The sequence below is a fragment of the Carex rostrata genome, chromosome 3 (genome assembly GCF_964058835.1).
Source record: "Carex rostrata chromosome 3, lpCarRost1.2, whole genome shotgun sequence".
Classification (NCBI taxonomy): domain Eukaryota; kingdom Viridiplantae; phylum Streptophyta; class Magnoliopsida; order Poales; family Cyperaceae; genus Carex; species Carex rostrata.
Genome location: NC_135920.1, coordinates 12,816,012 through 12,822,703, shown reverse-complemented (window position 1 = coordinate 12,822,703; position 6,692 = coordinate 12,816,012). Strand labels below are relative to the sequence as shown.

The 6,692-nt window shown below is 31.3% G+C and overlaps 1 pseudogene across 1 annotated transcript; it reads left to right on the top strand.

Moving 5' to 3' along the window:
- The first annotated feature begins 4,155 nt into the window (after positions 1–4,155).
- LOC144551583 (lipid transfer protein EARLI 1 pseudogene) lies at positions 4,156–4,918 on the top strand (annotated as a pseudogene). The gene has a single exon (XR_013510834.1). The product of XR_013510834.1 is annotated as a lipid transfer protein EARLI 1 pseudogene (transcript).
- The last annotated feature ends 1,774 nt before the right edge of the window (positions 4,919–6,692 follow it).

Here is a 6,692-nt window from a genome sequence, read left to right as displayed (position 1 = left end):
GGATCTAAGTGCATTGAAGTCCCCGCATAATAGCCACGGTATAATTTGACCCTGTCTGACAAGATCCAATTCTGCCCAGAATAGTGTTTTAAGTTTTCGTTGGACAGGACCATAAACAATGGTAAATTGCCACATAACTGAATCTAGTTTATTTTCTAAGCGGACATCCATACAGAACTGATGCAAACTAATAGAAACAATACGAACTTTATTACTATCTCCCCCAAGTAAAATACCTCCTGAACTTCCTTGGGAAGGGAGGAAGTGCCATATATCTAATTTGTTAGAAATAGATTGAAGTATTCTTCTAGAAAAATCACTTTTTTTGGTTTCTTGGATAGCTATAATATCAATTTGACACACATGAAGTTGACCAATTAAATAAGGAAAAAAAACTAAACTTGGGACTTCTCTTAATCAATTAATATTATGATATTCAACTATATTACGGAGTAAATGATTATTAATTTTTTTTTAAAGAGTTCAATGAGATGTTGCAGATTTAAAACTCAAATAAAAAAAATATAATCTATTGTGAATATTAAAAGTTAAAAAACTTAACTTCAATTTTATTTAAAAAATCTTAACATTAACGTACTTCATTTTTTTCTCATAATTCGAAGATATGGGTCCCAGTTCCAATTTGATCGATCTGCAATTATTCTATTATCTTTTGAAAATATTGACAGTAGCTGCCAATAGTTGGAATATATTAAAAATATGGAGATGTCCATACCACATTACATCAGTGGCCTGAATCCACTATGACTACAGAGCAACAAATCTCCCAAATAAAAAAAAGAAAAACAGTAAACGAAAACAACAGCAACAGCTCTACTACCAGTAACACTTGTATTTTATATACATGTGCACGATACATGTGGCTAGGGCTGGCAAAAAAATTCGAGGTTCGTGATTCGATTCGGGTTTGATTCGAGTTTAATTCGATTCGAAATGGGTTCGAATTGAAACGAACCAAACCAGGTTCGGTTCGGAATTAATTCAAACCAAACCCAAACCTAGCCTAGTTCGATCATTTTTATGGTTCGAATCTCATAATAACATCGGCCGTCCATTTACCTGATGAAATTAAAATCCAAGATAGAGAGTCATAATTTAACTTAGCTGACACTCCCTCGCTCTCAAATCTCAATAACCTAGTTCTCTCTCCACCTCTCCCTAACTCACTCTCCCTCTAGCTCTAAAATCTTGCTGACGCTCTCGGCAACTGGCTGTCTCTCCGACTGTCACTCCTCTCTCCGGCCTAGATGACTGTCTCTCCTCTCTCTTCGGTCGTCTCTCATAGTTTATACCAGGAAAGCTGTCTCTGATGTATTTTTTCATAAACAATTTTTCAACTTAAAAACGCTCATTTCATAGTTCATACCGGTAAAAGGAAGCCATGTGAATTGTCCCGCGAGAAAAAATTAATGTATAAACTACCGGTATAACTAGGACTGCTAAAAAATAATTTAGTTCGTGATTCGATTCGGGTTCGATTCGAAAAATGTGTAGTTCGCAATTAATTTGATTCGAAATGGGTTCGGTTCGAAACGAATCAAACCAGGTTCGGTCGTTCGAAATTAATTCAAACCAAACCCAAACCTAAGGTAAGTTCGGTTCGGTTCGTTGCCACCCCTACATGTGGCTCAATTATCAGCCAATTCTTGCTGGATTAGTTTAATTATTTAGGCTAGTTGTTCTGAAATTTACTGCTCCAGAAGCCTTAATTTTTTGAAATTTAATTTTATATATATGTACACTTAATTTCGAGAATTAGAGTTTCCAATTTAATTGGCCTCCATATCCTGTAAGAAAGCATGCACTTTTTCTATATGCTCAAAATTTTATTTAATCATAATGCTTTTAACTATATATATATAAAAGAATATGTGCAATTCTTCTCTTCAAAAGAAAATAATATATATATATACTAAGCTAATTTTAGTGTTTCTTTCATTTTTTTTTTTGTTTTGAAAGTTTGGTAGAAGCTACCAAATTACAGAAAGTAGATGTATTTGTGTTTCTTTCTTGATCAACTATTATATATTATGCATGACAGATAGTACACTATATATACCACTATTATAATGTATGACTCTAGTACATTATTAATACGTATTCTATACGTCCTGTTCTCATATCAGGAAGAAAAGTATCTTTGTATACTTCGTTTCATATAATCACTTATTGATATCAATTAAATTGCTATCTTAATTGCATTTGGAGGTTTAATTTTGCTAATATTTTTCAGAATATTAAAAAATTTCACATGTAAACACGTACATCACATGAAGAAAAGTATATTTTATACTTCGTTCCAACGGTTCAAATTTGTCGTTTGAAGCCAATTTGATAGGTTTTAGACTTGAGCTCACCTAGAGACTTGATGAACTTAAGAACACCCTAGTTCTACTCTATAAACGGATTACACTATGCATGAGAAAGTAAACAGATACTTTGACAGGGGCAGCACGCACAACAAGAATGAGACACTTTTCGCGATGATAAAAAAGTGACTTTTTGCGACGGATTACTCTCATTGTTCAACTTTTTCTTTTTGCGACGGTACTTTTTGTGATAGATGGCCGTCGTAAATGCGCTTTTTTTCTCGCAAAAAGTGTCTACTTTATTGTAGTGACGGGGCAAAGGATCGATTGAAATGACATATTTGATCAAAAGAGTATAATAATGTTGTTGTGACCAACTGACCTAACGCAATTATATGGTGTTAAACAAGACTAAAAGAAAGCTAAATTAAAAATCAATATGATTAACTCAATAAGTATACTCGCTTAATTATAATGTTCCATTTTATGGAAATTTCTGCAATTAATTATGTTCAATTTCCCGACAAGTAACATGTATATGAAGTATGGCTCTACCTTCGTTTCACATGCCTCAGATCCATCCAATCTTCATCTCTCTACAAAATTTAATTGTATTTCTATTTTTCTAAAGGAGCTCTAATAATAGCTCAGTAATATATAGGTTGTTTAATACATTATAAATTTATAACCAATATTTGCTCGAGTGATAAATGCAATGTTTTCAACATAGAAAATCGTAGATTTGAAATTTTTTGTAGCTATTAAATATTGTAAGTCACTTGATCTCTAACCTTTACTATAGAAAAAGTAATTTTTTTAATATTTTTTCCTAACTATGCTATCATTTATAGTACTAAACTGTGAGGCCTTTACATTTTTTTAAGAAAAAAAAAAATCAGTCCTCAACTCCTCATGCTCCATGAATGCATGCTCACTTTCTTGCCAACGTCTGATATCGTACAATTAGATAATTGTATATGAATGCTTAATAATCGTTAATGTCTCATATTATTTATACTAGTAGGAAATTATATATAATATTATCTTACTTAAATATTTGTTGGTATAATGCTGTACCTAGTTATGCATATTAAGTATTCAACAGTACAATTTTAAACACGTATAAGATATTTGATATAAACACCATACACTAATTATGACCACATGTACGTACAAAATATAATGTTTATGTATGATATTATGTAAAATAAATAAATAGTATTCAATATTTGCATACAATATTATATAAGCATTTTTACTATATAACTTTCAGTATTTAACCATGTAATTATTATAAATTGAAATATTTCACCATATATAGTTGAGGTGTACTGCTACTGCGCGCTAATTAATTATGTGCATGGACTAGACGTTAGGCCCAAAAAGCTAAAAAATATGAAGAGGGTAGATCAAAATTTGCCAAAAGGAAAATGGTAATTAAAGGGAGTGAATGCGCAGAGAAAATTTATAAGAAACATGAAGCGCTTGAACATGCAATAAAAAAAAGGATATTGTTGACTGTTGAGTAACAAACAACTGAAATGATAAGATTTTTTTTCTGAAGATATACTTTTTATTTCTCGGGATCACCTCTGTCCATTCTTACTACACTACCAACTCTCCAAATACAAAATGTTAATAGATGTTGGCTTTAGCCTCCAGTTATGCTAAAACCGGAGAACACCATTTATACACAAGACTACAGGCCAAACACAATCATCCAATTAATCAATCAAAAAACTTCTAGAGGTACTTGTTCAGATTGTTTTGATCTGAGATAGCTCAGCTTGAACCATTGATCAGGTCGAGTAAGTCAAACACACTGACAAAGTTACCTTCATTGCTCTGCTACTGGACAGATTACAGTGCCATGCAACACCCCTCATCCAGTCATAGTGCTATAAATACCTCCTACTCACCCCCAACTGAGACCACAGCAAACACAATCAAGTCTCAACAACACAAACTAGAATCAAAACCCTAGTTATTAAGCAATGGCATCAAAGTTCAATGCTACCATTGCACTCTTTCTAATTCTAGCCCAGGTCCTGTGCCTCACATTTGCAAATGCCTGTAGCTACTGTCCTAGCCCTAAACCAACAACGCCACCACCGGCCCCAAAACCTAAGCCACCAAGCCCTTATACACCATCTGGTGCCACCTGCCCAGTTGACGCGCTCAAGCTCGGAGTGTGCGCCAACGTGCTTGATTTGATCAAGGCCAAAGTAGGAAAACCACCTGTCGTCCCGTGCTGCTCTCTGCTCGAAGGATTGGTTGACCTTGAAGCAGCGGTCTGTCTCTGCACTGCGATCAAGGCTAACATCCTGGGGATTAACCTCAATTTGCCTGTTGATCTTAGCCTTGTGCTTAATTACTGTAACAAGTCTTGCCCCTCTGGTTTCACCTGCCCCTGAGCATCTGCAGGATCTATTCTTATTTGATTGTTTGTTAGTTTGGTGTTTCTTTGGTCTGTTGTTTGCTGTTACTGCTGCTTTCTCATTTCTTTAATTTCCCATTTCTTATTGAAAACTTGTGTGTTTGGAATGTATGATTTGGACTAATATCAGAAATAAAAAAACTTAATTTTTGTTATGTTGGAACTATATAAAGAGAGTGTTTGTTTAAAGGTCTGTCTCATTTAAGATCTAAATAATGTTTTCTCCCTTTTTCCTGCTATGATCACATGCTTTTCTAAGGATATAAGCATGTACTACAAAGGAGAAATAAAGATTATTATGTAGATTATAACTAAGATGCATCGTAACAGAAAAGTAAACGAAGAAGTCCACTAAAATTGCTGTTTAATCTAAAAACAGAACAAACAATTAATATTATTTTTTGAGAAACTGGTAATGGTAAAAAAAATTCTACACACACATATATATAGGTGCAGTTCATGTTTCAGTACTGCATGCACCTTATTCCGATTTTTTTATTTATAACCAAAAAAATAATTAAATTTCAAAAAATAACCAAAGCTGAACAGGATTTCGAAATCTACCAAAACCGGAAAAAAAATTTCCGATAATTCAGTCCAAAACTGGAAAAAATTTCTCCGGTTTTAGAATTCCAAAACAGCTGCTAAAAAAATAAAAAGAGAAACCGTAAAAAAAATTTCCGGTTTCAATTTTTTTCTTTTTTCAGATTTCTTTTTTATTTAAATAGAAATATTTATAATTTATTTATTTTTTATATTGAAATATTAGAAATATTTAATATATCTCTTTGAAAATAGATGGAATACTATATAATTTGATTTATTAGAAAGACTGCTACAAATAATCCAGATCAACATTTTTTATGCCGGATTTTTTGCTGTTGTAAGAAAAATTAATATATTAATTTATGTGTTATTGAAAAAAAAATAAAAATGTTTGGATTCTCAGTTATTGATTCTGGTTCAAAAGTCACTTCTAAGTAAATACATAAAATATTGTCATCTTTCTAGTATATTTAATTTCTAAAAAGTGTCTATTTTTGAAAAAAAAAATTTAAGTTATTTAATGATTGTTATTAAAAAGAATTCTCAAAATAGATATAATTTTTTATAAATTAAATGTACTAGAAGGATCACAATATTTTATGTATTACTTGGAAGTGACTTTTAAACCGGGATCAATAACTTAGAATCCAAGTATTTTTAATTTTTTCCAATAACTCATAAAGAAATATATTAATTTTTCTTACAGCCGCAAAAAATCCAGCATGAAAAATGTTAATCCGGGTTATTTGTAGCAGTCTTTCTAATAAATCAAATTATATAGTATTTCATCTATTTTTAAAGATATATATTAAATATTTTTAATATTTCAATACAAAAAATAAATAAATTATAAATATTTTTATTTAAATAAAAAAGAAATCTGAAAAAAAAAGTTGAAATCGGAAAAAAAATTTACGGTTTCTCCTTTTTTTTAGCCTCTATTTTGGAATTCTAAAACCGGAGAAATTTTTTCTGGTTTTGGACTGAATTACCAGAAAAAAAATTTCCGTTTTGGGTAGATTTCGAAATCCTGTTCAGCTTTGGTTATTTTTTGAAATTTAATTATTTTTTTGGATATAAATAAAAAAAATCGGACCTTATTAGAACAATCTACTAGCTTTCAAATATCTTTCAGTATAACATGTGTTGCTGATGTTAATGTTATTGACATATCCAAATTTCTATTAGCATTCCATATATGCCATTGAACAATTCTAGTTAGTGACTGGATTAAAATAAAATTACTCTCTCTATTGTTGACAAGTACAATGTTGCACTTATATATGTGCCTTGTATCTAAATAAAGAAATTAGCGAGTATGTTCCTAGCTAGCTAGTAGATGACAATTATATTTTTTGAATAACAAAAGCCTGCTTTTA